At 45.6% G+C, this 16,584-nt stretch overlaps 1 protein-coding gene across 1 annotated transcript in view; it reads left to right on the top strand.

Annotated features, from left to right (window-relative positions):
• The first annotated feature begins 5,681 nt into the window (after positions 1-5,681).
• Positions 5,682-16,584, top strand: part of Sfxn1 (sideroflexin 1) — a 35,847-nt gene continuing 24,944 nt past the window's right edge. Inside the window, exon 1 of the mRNA XM_052156922.1 lies at positions 5,682-5,789. The gene's annotated coding sequence lies outside the window, so the exon portion shown is untranslated. The remainder of the gene's footprint in view (positions 5,790-16,584) is intronic.

The raw sequence follows: 16,584 nt of genomic DNA, 5'->3' as shown, positions 1-16,584 counted from the left end.
ATAAGATTTACTTTCATAAGATAATATATATATATATATATTATCTTATATATATACTTCTAACAAACTGGGTCATTTATAGATACAAACATCATATATTTCTTTAAAATAAGATCTCAATCCATAAAAAGTAACATTTTTAATGAGTTTTTATCATGTTGCACATCAAAGACTTCATTATATAGATTATATTATAGTAATATTAAGTCTGACATAGAGACTTAATATTACTTAATATTACATATAGTAATGTAATTACATATAGTAATATTAAGTGGACATAGAGACTCTAAATTTTTTTTTTTTTTGGATTTTTTGGTTTTTTCGAGACAGGGTTTCTCTGTGTAGCCCTGGCTGTCCTGGAACTCACTCTGTAGACCAGGCTGGCCTCGAACTCAGAGATCCGCCTGCCTCTGCCTCCCAGAGTGCTGGGATTACAGGCGTGCACCACCACCACCCGGCGGAGACTCTAAATTTAACAATTTTTGTTTTTATGAAAAATACTGATTCCATATTAATAATTTAACTCTAAATTTAACACTTTTTGTCTTTTTATGAAAAATACTGATTCCATATAATAATTGTATAGCATATATGCTCATACCAACCTACATCTTAAAACATTTAACCTCATGGCCTCATAACGAAATGCATCACCCATCAGCGTTGTGTTAACATGAGCAACAACTGTATCACTCCTAGAGGAAAGCATAGCCTATCTCAACACAGACAAACTAGACATATGTTTTCTGTGGAGCAAAGCCCAGAAGCAATGTACAGCCACTTCTGCATATAGACTTCCCATGTTTTTTACCATGGCCGAATGACCATGTGACAACTAGAGAAAACTGCACACATTACAGTGCATGCCCAGCTCATGACGAACATCCTGTTATTGCCAGTCTTCTCCTATCCGTAAAGCTCTGCTGAATTGCTGGACTCAGGACCGTTAGGCTCCCTCATCACTTGAAGGAAAACATACAACCAATCAACAAAGCAAACGCAGAATCAGCACTCAGCAACTTCTTTGCTCAGAACACCAAACTTTCCTGATGCTCAGAAATGTGCGGGCTGTTGCTGACTATGGAATTGCTTTGTTCAGCTCGAAGTCCACATTCAAATGCAAAGTCCCAAGAGCAAAACTCTCCAAGCCTTCTGTTTCTTTCTGTTTCAATAAGGAACAAAGGCCCCTTAGTCCCAGGAAAGCTACTGCCCTGGGGGAAAACAAAACAAATAAACAATAATGACAAAACCTGTCTATTTAAAGCAACAGGGCAAACACCCACTTTCTCTTTTAATGCAGCCTCTCATTTCTTCCTCCTTTATGCACCTTTGCCTTCCACTTTTTCAATAGCTCTATTCACCTTGGATTTTGCCTTGAATTCCCAGTCAACCAGGTATGGAAATCCAGCTCAAAAGATATGCACAGGGTGAGGGGTTGTGGCGGTTTGAATATTATGGCCCAGAGAGTAGCACTATTAGATGGTGTGGCCTTGGAGGAGAAAGTGTGTCAATATAGGGGTGGCTTTAAGACCCTCGTCCTAGCTGCTTGGAAGATAGTCATCTCCTGGCTACCTTCAGGTCAAGATGGAGAATTCTCAGCGTCTGCCCACAATTAAATATTTACCTTTGCAAGAGTTGCCTTGGTCATGGTATCTCTTCATAGCGATAAAACCCAAGCAAAGACAGGAAAGGACAGATTTCTTGTCCCTGTAACTAAAAGCCCAGGGTTGGCTAGGCTCAAGGTTTGACATGTCCTCCAAACTATCTTTCTGCTAGTTCACTTCTGCAAACTGGCAGAGGGGATGACTTGACTCCTTTGGCTGAAATCTTCTTAACTTAGCACCCTCAATTATGTTCCTGTGTGGCAAAGGAACTAGAGAGGATTAATGTCTCTTTTCCAGTGTTTATAAATTCAAGCCAGGAAGCTGTTTGACCCAATGTGGGCCATGTACCTGTAACTGAGGCAGGTCTAAGGGGATAAATGATCATCAGATCAAATGGAAGGAGGGAAAGGGCCTATTCCCAGGAGAAAGGGCAAAGACACATATGACAGAATTTGGGGGACACCCAAGCCTTCACTTGCACAATGTTGCTTGGCAGCTCCTTACCATAGGGATGTGATCTTTTCCTCCTGAATGACTGGTGGTTTTACCACTTGCTTGAACCCACAGACTGCAGCAGAAATGCAAGTGTGTCTGTTCTAAGTCTTGGCCTCTGCTGTCTTCCTTCCCATGTTTTCCTGCTATGCAAACATGCCCAGCACAAGCACAGCCCATAAAAAAAAAGAAACCAGAGAAGAATGAAGTCATCCAACTGTTCTACCTAAGGCCTCCCTCAGGTGCAGAGATGAGTACAGCCACCAGTCATCTAGGGAGGAAGGAGAAGCTAGCAGAGAGAAGCCAAAGAAGTAGAAACACCAAGCCAGCCCAAAGACTCAGAGACAGAACACACAGTTACAGTTGTACTGCCTGGGGTTTTAGAGTTATGATATGTAGTTACTATAGCAACAGAAAACTGATATGTTGTAGCTACTATATGCCTTCTGCTCTGCCGCCAACCTGGTGGCTTACATAGCCCTCAGATATAAATACTGTTGCAAAGATGTTAAGTTAGATATTCTACTGTTGCAAAGTTCACAGTGGATTGGTACCATTCACCTTAAATACTTGTTTACCATGTATGCTTCCCCCCCCCCACTAGCTCTTTGTAGAGTCCTTTTGTGTTGTGTTGGTCGTGTTAGTTAGGGTTACAATTACTGTGATAAAACACTATGACCAAAGCAAGTTGTGGAGAAACAGGCTTATTTGGCTTACACATCCTCATCATTCACTGTTCATCACCTAAGGAAGTCAGGACAGGAACTCAAACAGGGCAGGAACCTGGAGGCAGGAGCTGATACTGACAGAGCATGGAGGGGTGCTGCTTACAGAGTTGGTCCTCGTGGCTTGCTCAGCCTGCTTTCTTGTAGAACCTAGGGGCTAATTCCCATGAGTGGCGTGACTCACAATGGGAGGGCCCTCCCTCCCCATCAATAACTAATTAAGAAATTAATTAGTGCCACCGGCTTGCTAACAGCCTGATCTTATAGAGGCATATTCTCAATTAAGGCTCCTCCTCCCTGATGACTCTAACATGTGTAGAGTTGATAGAAAACTAGCCAGTAATATCCAATATATACAAAGAACTCAAGAAGTTAGACGCCAGAAAACCAAATAAACCTATTAAAAAATGGGGTACAGAGTTAAACAAAGAATTTTCACCTGAAGAACTTTGGATGGCAGAGAAGCATCTTTGAAAAATGCTCAACTTCATTAGTCATTAGGGAAATGCAAATCAAAACAACCCTGAGATTTCACCTTACACCAGTCAGAATGGCTAAGATTAAAAATTCAGGAGACAGCAGGTATTGGCGAGGATGTGGAGAAAGAAGAACACTCCTCCACTGTTGGTGGGGTTGCAAATTGGTACAACCACTCAGGAAATCAGTCTGGCAGTTCCTCAGAAAACTGGGCATGTCACTTCCGGAAGATCCTGCTATACCACTCCTGGACATATACCCAGAGGATTCCCCGGCATGTAATAAGGATATTTACTTCACTATGTTCATAGCAGCCCTATTTATAATAGCCAGAAGCTGGAAAGAACCCAGGTATCCCTCAACAGAAGAATGGATGCAAAAATTGTGGTATATATACACAATGGAGTACTATTCACCCATTAGAAACAATGAATTCATGAAATTCTTAAGCAAATGGATCAAGCTGGAGAACATCATACTAAGTGAGGTAACCCAGACTCAAAAGATGAATCATGGTATGCACTCACTAATAAGTGGATATTAACCTAGAAAACTAGAATACCAAAAACATAATCCACACATCAAATGAGGTACAAGAAGAACGGAGGAGTGGCCCCTTGTTCTGGAAAGACTCAGTGTAGCAGTATAGGACAAAACCAGAACAGGGAAGTGGGAAGGGGTGGGTGGGAGAGCAGAGGGAGGGAAGGGGGCTTATGTGACTTTCGGGGAGTGGGGGACCAGAAAAGGGGAAATCATTTGAAATGTAAATAAAAAATATATCGAATAAAAAAAAAAAAACTAGCCAGGACGTTGAGTCTTCGCTTTCTCTCTCAATCCTTTTTCAGTCTGTTTTAGAATCAGACTAAGGACACAGGGAAGTTCTGAGTGTAATGAATACCGTTGAAAATGTCCGGGGAATACTGCTTCAAGTTTTGTTCTCCATGTTTGTTTTATGAATTTGCTTGCAATTGAGTTAGTTTTATGTTGTCTAAAGCAGTGTGTTTGGTGAATACCTAGCCTATATCCTACTGCCTTATAATACAGTATATTCAGTAGCCACATGTATAGTGGGGATTGGTGGGCAGTAAAAGAAGTCACGTGAGCCTGTACTAAGCAGAAAGTTTAACAGGCATAGGACAGTGGGGCAAAGCAGTAAGAGACGTACTTCCTGACTTTGACCAGTTTTTAATGTGGGGACTGTTTTGGCTTCTTTTTCTGTTGCTGTGATAAAACATCCCGACAAAAGCAACCCAAGGGAAGGAGGGGTTCATTTTAGGTCACAGCTGGAGAGCACAGTCTATCATGCAGGGGAAGTCAGGGCAGCTGGAGCTGGAAGCAGTGGTCACGTCACATTCTCTGGGCTCCTCGGCACACCTCTTTAATACCAACTGGTAGCTAATTCCATCAGTGTGGGCCTGGTCACACCAGCCCCTCCACGCTCAGAAGGAGCACCACTTTTCTTTACAATGTTATTGGGGTCTTCTTGGACCAGCCTCCCACAATGGAAGCCCCTAAAAGGATCCTGATCCCTTTCCCATCTCTCTCTGGCGACCCTTTTTTCAGCTTGGTCTGGCATGACTGGCTGAATGGACCTCCTCTTTGACCCTAGTACAGACACATCCTTTCTTCATTACCATTGCTCTGCGCCAAATTGTGTAACTGTAGGACAATCTACGCCTTCAAAGTGTTGTGGCTGGCTCAGGCTCTTTATTTTCTCATATGCAGTTTACAGTCACCTTGTTAGGTTACAGACCACAGATGCACGTGCCACACGCACGCGCGCGCGCACACACAGAGTCCAAATTCAGTTCGGAATCTCATTGCTTGTAGAGGTTATTGGGGGGAAGGGGAAATCTGTGTCTTCAAAAAAATGGAATTTTTCTACTTGTGCACAGAATGCAATTCGTTTATTTGTCGTATTGTGCTGGCCTTCAAAATACGTCTGAGATTCTATACATCTCTCCACATAGTCCAACCTGGTCTAACCAGGTCCAAACTGGCTAAGCTCATGATCCTCCAGAAAAGACCGCTGGTCTGCACCTCCCCTATGGTCCCGTCTCTGTCCCGCAGCTAGTGACTCTTTTGAAGGTGGAACTTGCATTGTCTAGTTTTTCTTATAGCTCTGGTTGTGCCAAGCGCCACATTTTCAGAAGCGTTAGCCCAAATGAATGGAGGAGCAATAACGACCGGTGATCTTCTAAAGGAAACCAAACTGAAAAACAGTGGCGTTGACCTGGCCGCGGCTGGGATAAACTTAGGCTTTCTCGGTGGGGCCAGAGGCAGAAGCGCGGGCACAAGGGGCGTGCGCAGACCCGCCAAAGGCTTGAGTGACACCGAGGCAGAGGCAAGAACCTCTGGGCGGGGCCGCGCGTCGTGAGCGCGCGTCGGGGCCGCGCTCCTGGAGGTGGCGCGCGGGACCGTGGCGCTTCCGGCAGCGGGAGGCGGCGCCGAGCGGGACTGAGCGGCGCGGGTGGCGGCCGGGGAGGCGGTGAGTGGCGGGGGGCTGCGGAGCGCGCGCGGGGAGTCGGGGACGCGCGGGATGGCGCGGTCTCGGGGGCTGCGGGGGACCCAGCAGGGTCCGCTGTGAGCGCTGGGGTATGCCTGGGGCGGGTACCTGCGCCCTGGGACCTCGTGGGTCCTCAGCTCTAGCCTGCGGCTCGGGAGGCCCCAGCGTGGAACCGGTCTCGTGGAACTGATGTGAAGGGACGCATCACACACCGTGCCACGCGTTCCTAGCCACCGCGTGACGAAACTTGCTGGGTGCAGGCGGCCAAGATGGCTGCCAGGGGACTGTCTCCACGAGGATGGGCGCGCGCAATTGCCAGGTGACCAGGTGGCTCTTAGCAGCTGAGACCCGGAGGAGACCACCTAGTGGCCGACCTCCAGCTCTTAATTTCTGCAAGGGACCGAAGTGTCCCAGGTAGAGAGCCATGGGACCCTCAGCTCCCACATGGTGTTCCTACTGATTATCTCAGGTCCAACTGCCCCAGAATGACAATGACCACACTAAGGTCTGTGCCTCCGGGGTTAGAGCTCTGACTTTTGTGTTCATCCAATGCTGCCAAATCCTTAATATTGTCTCTATAATCCAGATTTGAAAACTGAGGCTCAGAAGTTGGATAACTTGCCTAAAGTGTCACAGCTGACCAGGGGGAGAGCCAGGCGATCGAGTATGGTTTCTGAAATGGCAAGGAAATAAATTTATAGTTGGGGGGAATCACTAAACCACGAGATACTGTATTACAAGTTGCAGCAGTAGGAAGGTTGAAAACCACTGCCTAGATTTTTCTCTGTTCCTGCTCCAGGCAGAGGCGGTAGTAAAGCGGCAAGCACCCAGGTAAAGAAGGGAACTTTGTGGCTCTTAGAATGCTGGGCTCAGGCTTGCTGTATGAAGGAGAGCTGTTTGGAGGACAAATGGAAGTTCAGCAGGAAGTCCCAGTACCTCAGGACATCCCCTCCTCCCCTGAGGACTGAGGCTGTCACATTCACAGGAATGACAGTGTTTGGGAAGAGTTTGTTAGTTCCCACCCAGCTCTGATAAGGGATTGCTCCATCTGTGTATTCAAGGGTTATGTGAAGGGTGCAGCCAAAGGTCTGCAAAATGGAGAGAGTGTACTTAGTTTTCTGTGAAAGTTTGGTGAAACACCCTCCCACCCCCACCCGGGGTGTGGAGCAAAAGCTTCTGGCTGAGAAGAAACATCCCCTTTCCCTCCTAACTTCCTGCCAAGAAAGCTGTGAAGACAGCCAGGCCAGCCAGGCCAAAAGGACTCATAAAGCAGTGGCCCACTTTCTTTTTTATCTAAACTGTGTGTGTGTGTGTGTGTGTGTGTGTGTGTGTGTGTGTGTGTGTGTGTGTGTGATACATATGTCTGCATACGCCTGTGTGCAAGGGTCCTTAGGGGCCAGAAGAGGGCATCAGCTCCTCCTGGAATTGTAGTTGCCATTTAGAGTGGCAAACTCAGATCTTCTGAAGAATAACAAGTTAACCACTTAGCCATCTCCCAGACCCTTACCCTGTGACTCCTGCTGCTTAAAGGTGAAACAAAGTATCCCTGCAGAAATGGCAGCTTTAGCTGTGCAAACATTAAGTGCCTTTAGCTGTGTGGAGTTGTGAAAAAGGCCAAAATACTGTTTGGAGTTCAAGGTAAGAAATCTAGAATACTCTGTAATAGCCTGTTTCATTCCTTTTTTTCTTTTCTAGTTATTCATTTGGAAGTAAAAACTCATTGTTAGGACTCTATCATTGTATAAACTTTATATCACTTAATGAGGGAGATAGAGAGAACACCCAGGTCCTTCATCTGTACAAAGTTCAAATTTATTGTTTAGTTGACACTATTAATTTGTAACATAATTTTATAGACTTTGTTATATATAATCTATGAGTTGATTTTTTTTTTCCTGGAACTGAGAACTAAATTCAGGGCCTTGTACTTGCTAAACAAGCATTCTACCACTGAGGTAAACTCCCAACCCCAAGTTGATTCTTCTGAATGGCAAATCATATGACTGAATATATCCAAAATATTCTGTTCATGGTTGGGTAGTGTCTTATCATTTTTGCAAATTAATGCCACCATCTCAAAAGGAAATCAATAAAAATTTTATTTAGTATCACCCTGTTCTGGGTGACTGCTAATTATATATATATGTAAAAATACAAATTTACATATATATGTAAAATATACACATGTGTGTATACACACATTTACATACATATATATACATATACATATATGTGTATGAGTGTGTGTATATGTGTGTATATATATGTGTGTGTGTGTGAGTATGTGTGTGTGTGTGTATATGTGTATGTGAGTGTATGTGTGAGTGTGTGTGTATGTGTGTGTATATATGTGTATGTGTGTATGTGTGAGTGTATGTGTGAGTGTGTGTGTAACAGAACTGCCCAGGCTGTCGCTTAGAATGTGAGGAGATACCTCAGGAGCTGATGAGGATTTAGCAGTCTGCTGCTGCATGGAAAGCCCGGTGTCTGAACCCGAGAATCCCCAAGCAGTGGGCCACAGTAGTTCTATTAGGTTACTTCACACCTGCCCAGCCCCAAAGGAGCCAGACTGGACAGTAAGCCCCACCTCCCTTTCAGTACAGGGACTGGAGCCAGGGCCGGTACTCAGCCACTGAGCCAGGTCCCAGCCCTAACCTTTGCTTTGCTTCTCCAAAGTACAATACTTCTAACCAACAACCTGCTTTCCAGTTTAATAATGTAGTTTTACCATTGTTAATCTTTAGCCAGGGTTAAAGGTTTGTCACCAATCTCTGAGGAAGTTCATTCCGTGTTCATTTTCTATGAAATTTTAGAGAATTCCTTTTTAAAACCAGTAATTGAACATAGTCTGGCATGTATCCGAAGGCTTGAAATTCGGTTTATTTTGAAGAAAGCTTCTTTTGCTTAGACACTTGTGACGCTCTCTGGAAAGCGAGTGCGGCCCCTCCATTCTCTGCCAGCCACTGCCAGTGAGGGCGGCAGCCTCCGCTCTCCAGCAGGGCCTGCTCAGCCGCCCTACCTCTGCCGCTTTCCATCTATGAGGTCAATACTGCCTTCCATGTGGTGGTCCTACGGGCTCTGAGAAATGGCTCCGGTGTCTGGTTTCTTTGAGATTTAGGATGAAATGTAACGCCTGTTTTGTGGGGTTGTAAAGCCCATACTCCAATCCGAGTCACATTTATTTGGCTCACTTCCCATTCTGTTGGCTGCCACAGTTGATTCGACTCCCATGGGTAGGTCACAAACTAGGGATCCTCTCTAGGCTGGAGCCAGCCTAGAAAACTGACCAGTAACAGCAGATGCAAAGACCTGGGCCATCACTGAAATATTTACACTGTTCTAGCTCAGGCCTTAAAGGTCTTCTGTAAGTCTGGGTCACTTGGTTTTTATTTAAGTTTTCTCCATCTGTGTTTCCCAGCTTGCCTGGTCAGTGTACCTCTGACAAACTAGTTTTACCTCAGCTCTGTTCTGTCAGACACTCTACATCTCCATGCTGTCACCAAGTTACAGGCCTTTCTCAAAGGGGCAGAGATTTTGGCATCAAGTAACTTGGGTCACATCTGGACACTGCCCAAGTTAAGTCAAGGAACTGCCTTCCTGTGCCATATGAGGGTAGTTATGGTTCTATAGTTTAAATGGGAATGCTGTCTTAGGGGTTTGATGCTGGGAATAGACACCATGGCCAAGGCACCTCTTTTAAGGACAGCATTTAATTGGGGCTGGCTTACAGGACAAGAGGTTCAGTCCATTATCATCATGACAGGAACATGGTAGCATCCAGGCAGGCATGGTGCAGGAGGAGCTGAGAGTTCTACATCTTCATCTGAAGGCTGCTAGGAGAATACTGGCTTCCAGGCAGCTAGGAAGAGGGTCTTAAGCCCAAACCCACAGTGTCACACCTACTCCTACAAGGCCACACCTCCTAATGGTGTGGTTACGCATATACAAACCATCACAGATGCTATGAGGACAGCTTTTTAAAGTAAGTGGTTGGCAAATATTATTGGTAGCCATAAGTCGATGTTTATAAATGTTTTTAAGATGTTGAACAGCATACATCAGTTCTCCAAGTAGCTGGCAGACCAGAGCTGAGGTCTGAGCTCAGATTTGCTCTGCCCACAGCATAAGTTTCTGCCTTTAGCCTAGAAGCATCTCTCGCGCATAGCCCACGCCCCTCCATCTAGGACTCAAGCTACAGACCAGCAGGTAGGGTGGATTTGGCATCTCAGGTCTATTTAAGTGACTAGCCCACTGGTTGACAGTGCCCCATCATAACAAACTTAGCCTGGAGTCACGGATATGGGTGAGTGAAGGAAGGACCCCAGGGCCTGGGTGTCAAGGGCTGGTCCTTTCCCTTACCCAGCTGTAAGGGAGGCAGGGAGGAATCTTCCCGAGGGAGAAGGCAGTGGTATTCTCACTAAATTGCTCATGAAGATTGGGACATGTAGTCTTATAAACATGAACAGTCTGGTTCCCAGGAGACAGAAGAAACAGAAAACAACGTTACTGGCAGCAAGCTGATGAGTCAGAAGGCAGAGGACTTTCATACACACTCCTTCACGCCAGGGGTTGCAGATACAAACTTACTTGGCATTCCTAAGGGCTCTAATCTTAGAGCCATGAGTGCCCAAGGGGTCACTAAATCTTCCAGCAGCCAGTGTTCTTGGTGTGGTTTCTGAATTGTCCACTAGTCCTCAGGGATCCCAGATGCATGAGAGGGTCCCATATCATCTAAAGAAACATGGTTGGATAAGGAGTGTTGTTTTTTGGTAGTTTCTTGTTTTCAGGTAAGAATCATTCTCTTGGTTAATTATTTCTTTGGAGAGAATAGTCTGACAGACACAGGCTTCTAAGTTCCAGGAGCAGGTTAATTCAGTCATTGCTTCAGTTACCATCGGTGGCGCTGGGAAGGAGCTGACCCAGCCATTTGCCTGCCTTACAGTGTAATGTGCTGAGGATGCGCCGTCGTCCTGTGCTCCTCAGTTTGCTTTGCATGTGACTTAGCCGTTGTGAACTTTAAAGCAGCTTGAGCCCGTTGAAATAAGGAGTATCTTTGACCAGTGTGTGGATTCAAACACCAGTCAATGGCAGTCTCACACAGGGTTTGCTGGGTTAGTGGTCTGACAACGCCTCCTTCGGCAAACTTGGATGAGGCCTGTGCGTAGACAGCTTGCCGCGTGAAGGGTCTCTGCAAGTGCATTTGGCGAGATTAATGTAGGATGTGTTCCATTATAATCTGTTTGCTTTTCAACCTGATGTTTTGCATGTTAAGAACACTGGAAGCGAGCCTAAGCCAGCGAAACTGCCTTGGTGTGCACTGGCTGCGTTTGTTAACTGTGTTCGTTAATGAATGTCTACAGAGACTAGAGAAATGTGTTTTGATGAGGCTCCCTGAGCCTTGGCCAAGAATATGTTAGCACTAACAGAATGTTCCTGTCCCCTTAGAAAGCTGTTTCAAGGTCTGGCGCAATGACTCCACAGGTACCTGGTGCTTAGCCTGATGGCCTGAGGTAGATCTCCAAGATCTCCACCTTCAGGAGAGCCAACTATTGCGAGTTAACCTATGACTTGTGCACCATGACACCCAGAAACACCTGTGCGCATGCGCATTGACACACACATGCAAAATGAATAGACTAAAAAAATGGTTGCCTCTATGGATAAGAAAGAAAGCTTATTATGGGGGTCTCTGCCAACACCACGATCAGCAGGGTACCTACCGATCGGTGTGAGCTGGGATGGAAGTCTGGTTCAGCACAGCTCAGTACTCAGGGGTGGTTCAAAATTTGCAAGTCTGACTTCTGGCCATTTGTTTGAGGAATATTTAAGCACAGCACGATTTGGAAAAAAATTTCCTGGTGACAGTCACCTCAATCCCATGTGTGCAACAAAGCTTAAGGCATGGAGTGACTACATCAAGATTCCTTGTAAAGCACATATGACATCTTCCATAAAGTTGAATCCTATAGACTGACTGCATGTGCCATCGTAAAGGTTGAGGGGGTTGGAGGGTGGGGAGAATCTGGTGTGGTCTTAGTCATTCAGATAATGCAAAGGTCTCCAGGCTATGAACCACCCCCACTATCTGCCTCTGGACAGAAAAACAGGTTCTCCACTCTCTTCTTTTGAAGAGACAACTTCGTGTTTAACATTCCTGGCTTTCCCTAGCATTTCTCTGTGAGCACAAGGACCTCTGGGCCTCCTAAAACTTACTGCTCCTGCAGAGCACCTGGGTTCAATTCACAGCACCCACAGTGGCAGCTCAACCATCTGTAATTCCAGTTCCCAAAGCAGCATAATGCTATAATCATTAATGGTCCTAAACATCCTAACTTGTTTATGAGACTGAGAGTAAATGACTAGTACAAGCTAATATCATTCATAGACAAATAGCTTGAGATCACTTTACTTCTTAGTAAACTACAGAAAATCCTTTGCAGCTCATTCTGTTTGTGTGTGTGTGTGTGTTTCTTATAAAAGCAGGTGTTTTTTAAAACCCAAGGTGCTAACTCTAAGGATTAAAATCACTTAGAGGAAAAAAATGTCCTGTAATAGGAATTAATAGCTCAACTGACCAGTGGAATCAAGCATCAGTGGGAACAGACCTGATTCAGAACTCACCCCCCCACCTCCCCCATTTCTCCAGCCCTCCCACTCCCCTAGCCAAAGCTCCAGGAGTTAACAGTTCAGCTTTTGAAATGCACAGGGAGACCTCTTGCCCCAAGTCTTTCTTCTAGTGTGTCTGCTGCAGGCAGGCTAGTGTGCTTGCAGCACCGGTTCCCTTCAGACTGAGAAGCATGAGGAATCTGCCAGTGTGCTATGTGAAGCCCAGCACCATTCACTGTCAGCTGGGGATGCTGCGGATGCCTCCTCTGGGTGCTCTATTGAGTGCCACCGGCGTGGGGTGTGGCCCTGATGCTCCTGCATCTTTGCTGGCTGTCTGGAGGGTCCTCCAACATCTTGAACTATCCATGGCTGTGTGAGCATACGTGCTGTCCCCAGTACCAGGGTAAGGCTGAGTAGCAGAAGGCCCTTCTGTAGGCAGGCAGCAACCTCTCCCAGCTAACTCATCTGCTGGAGAACCCACAGCACTGATTATCAGGAATCTCTTGTTTCCTGGCTCAAGAATACTCCTCTAAAAGTACTTTGAGCTCTGTCCCGTCTCAGCCTTCAGGATTAGTCTGTAACTACAGTCATTGGACGCCTGCTCTCCACATATTAACCAGATGTTCTTCACTCCAAGTCCATCCTGTTACTTGACCCACCTCCCCACAACCCCTCCCCCCACAACCTCACTTCTTAAAAGATGTGTGTGTGGTATTCCCAGTCAGGCTGACCAGTGCGTGCCAAGCAGGCACCCCATCTCTCTATGTCACTCGGGCCGCTAACCCAGGTACTCTGTGCCACCACCATCCAACTGCTGCTTTACACGTGCTGCAGTCCTTCCGTGGCCCACTCTTGACCCAAAGTGAGGCTGGCCAGACATATCTCAGCCTTGCTTCCTCTGTCCTTCCTACACCTGATACACACATTACTCCTAAGTATCAAGTACAAGAGCAACCCTGTCCCTGCCCATGGCTGACCCAAGTGAACTTGGGAGTCAGGGTAGGGGCGGGGCTGGGAGGAGGTAGGTTTTTTGCTTTTCTTTCTTTTTTGTTTGTTTTGTTGTTGTTGTTGTTTTTTCTTTGTTTTGTTTTTATTTTTTGGGTTTTTTGGTTTGTTTTTTTAATAAAACTAATCAGTTCCTGAAGAAGATGAAAATGGAGAAAGTGAAAGCTCTGCTTGCTGGAGGAAATTTATAATTTAAAAAGGGTTTAGATAGTTGATCATAGTAAATAGTTCCATTTTATCTGGCTCTCTATCAGCCTTGTCAGTCAGGATGCTGAGACAGCTTACTGATGAATCTAGTAGCCTTTCTTTTTCTAGGCGTGGGAAGCACAGGTTGCCACATCCAGTTTGTGCCAGTAGAAAGCCACTTGGACTCACAGTGAGGGGAGGGAGCCCTGTTTGTTCCCTTTGCCACACTAACAAACCAGATATTTAGTACCTAAAACAAGTTTATTTGTTCTCTTAGTGTGCTGGAGGTCAGAAGCCTGACTGAGGCATCTTTCCACCTGGGAAGAGTCCCTTTGCCTTTCCAGGCACTGGAAGGCCCTGCGCTGTTCAGCTGCCTACCCAGCCTCACCTCAGCTCCAGCCTGGGACTCCAGACCTACTCAGATAATCTCAGGATCTGGAACTGAAATCCCTTAGGCAAGCCTCAGAACTATGACTGCAACATTTCCTCAGTTCTTGGGCACCATGCCGTGCACATCTGGGTGCACATCTTGGGAGACCATTCTTCTGCCCACAAGGACAAGAGGCCTCCCATGGTGCTTTGTGGTTTCTGAGGTTTGGCAGTTTAGCCTGGAGTGTGACAGTGGAAGCTAAGCTGCCTTGCTTCTCCCTCTGCAGGTTGGGAATAGCCTCTGAAAATCTTTCCTCATCTCTAAGATGTCTGTACTGTGTGGAAAGGACAGAGCTGTTGTGGAAAATGAGCTGCCTTATTTCAACACTGGCCTGAGGGGAGAGCACATTCTCTTACGCATCCAGGGTATCCCTGCGTTCAGTCGAAAAATGTTCACGTCCCGGCCCATCTTTGTGCCATAGAAGGGATATTTCGCAAGGCCTCTGTCTGCAGTGGACCTGTGTCTCTGTTGGGCTATGTGCTATGAAGTTTTGACATCCACTGTACTAGAAGTTTCTTTCTAAGAAGTTCTCTTTCTTATTTAAAGAGAACTCCATCCAGATCTCTATAGATAGTAACTGATTTTATCCTTTAAAAAAATGCTAAAGAGACTAGAGAGAAAAAGTGATGTGCTGGGGTCCTCTCACCTTCAGTCATGTCACCTGACAGAGTATTTCCTTCCCTTGGGTCTCAGTTGTCCTGTCTGTATGATGAACTTGTTGGATAACTCGGTTGTAAGGTCCTGTGTAGTTCTTATGCAATATTGCTACAAAGTATCCACTCTGTTATAATGGCAGTGCTGGTTACAATTTAGCCAAAATAGTGCTTGTATTTAACACATTGGACAAGATTTGTTGTTAAGAACTGGAATTCTGTGTAAGCTGCATTTAAAATGTAGTCTTGTTATCTGTATTAAGCATAAAGGATAAGGTGAATTACTCTATGTCTCTGTTCCTGGATTTAACATCCACAACTGTTTATTCTAATTTATACTTTGGGTCTGTTCTATATTATAACCTTATCAGGCAACAACTAGCGGGGATGGAGCTGCTGCCCAGTGGAGATGTACTTCCGGGCTCATTATGGTAAAGGAGGTCATAACCAGGGGAGTCGTGTGGGCTTTAGCCAAGCAGAGAAGGAAGTCTACCTTAGCACTGTAGAGAACAGTGTAACTTATTGCTGCAGCATTATGATGAGCACAAGCCATGACCGGGGGGAAAAAGTTTGCACTGAGAAGTGGACCGGCATCCATGTTGCCTTGGAAACTATAATGTTGAGATGAACTTAGGATGCTGAGTCCAGAATTTCCCTAGTGAAGTCCCATGCCTGGGCTGAGAACTCAGCGACTCTCATGTCTGGGAGCAGAGGAGGGTGAGGTTGATTCATTCTTATGTTTCAAATCACAAAGTTTCTGAGCATCTGTGATTATGCAAAGCCTAATCTAGGAACTGGTGTCACTCAGACATGGGGCTGTTGACACTTCCCAGCTGGGAGGAAAGTAGTTTCCTGTTGGCTCCCCACCTACTTTTATCTGGGTCCGCTGTCCCAGCCTGCTTTATCAACAGCTAGATTTTACTCTATCACTTCACCACTGGCTGCACCACTTCAGGCTTGGGTGCCTGACTGACATGTTCAATTTTGACCCAGTGGTCAGTGATGCATTATTACGGACAAATGATAGGGTGACCTAGCATTTGCATCTGATGCCTTAGTGATGACTAGAATTCATGAAACACTAAACAAAGCTATGGTTAGAACTTATGTTAGAAACAAAAACAAAAAAGTGTAAGAAGATTATAATATGAGACCTCTGTAGTGATTGGATCCTTTGACCCACCATCACCAGAGAATTCATGCAAGAGAATCACCAGACATGACAGAAGAGAGCCCCAGACAAGACTGTGGTGCTATGTGTAACATAGAAAGCTAACACAAAGCAGGACTAAAAGGGTTATTGTGGGTCCACAGTGAGGAGCTGACACCTCTGGAGGATTTTTATGAAACAACTGTAAGTATATATCCAAGAAAGAGGTAGAAAGATTGTAAGAACCAGCAGGGCTGGGGTGGGCTGGGCTGGGCTGGGCTCGGCTAGGGTGGAGTAAATCAGAATCATACAGTACAACCCTACAGTGCAGTTCTGAAGTAAGCAATATTCTTCGAAAGTAAATGAGCAGTCATGGGCCAGAGAGCAGGCTTGCCCGAGGGGAAGGGGAGGAGCCTCCTTTGGTCTGTGGGGCTGTCTAGTCTGGCTTTGCTCGTCTCTGGTAAATTAAAGAAGATGATCTTTAATTTTTGATGAGTGGGTTTTGTGCTGAACAGGCTGAAAGAACCTGCCATCTTTTTCAGTTTTATAATTGTTAGCATCTGTTCTCACTATTGATAGCTTTATAATCTTGTGCATCGTCCATTACTTCCCACAGGAATGACATTTGTTAGGCCAGAATGTGGTAACTTTGACATCGGCTGCTTTGCTCAAGAGTTGGTATCAAGTGTCTTCCTAGATCTTTCTCCATGCTTTTTTTTTTTTGAAACAGGGTCCCCTGCTGAGCCC

The sequence above is a fragment of the Apodemus sylvaticus genome, chromosome 14 (genome assembly GCF_947179515.1).
Source record: "Apodemus sylvaticus chromosome 14, mApoSyl1.1, whole genome shotgun sequence".
NCBI classification, from domain to species: Eukaryota; Metazoa; Chordata; class Mammalia; order Rodentia; family Muridae; genus Apodemus; species Apodemus sylvaticus.
Note: the sequence above shows the minus strand (reverse complement) of the source record. Positions and strands in the feature narration are given on the sequence as shown.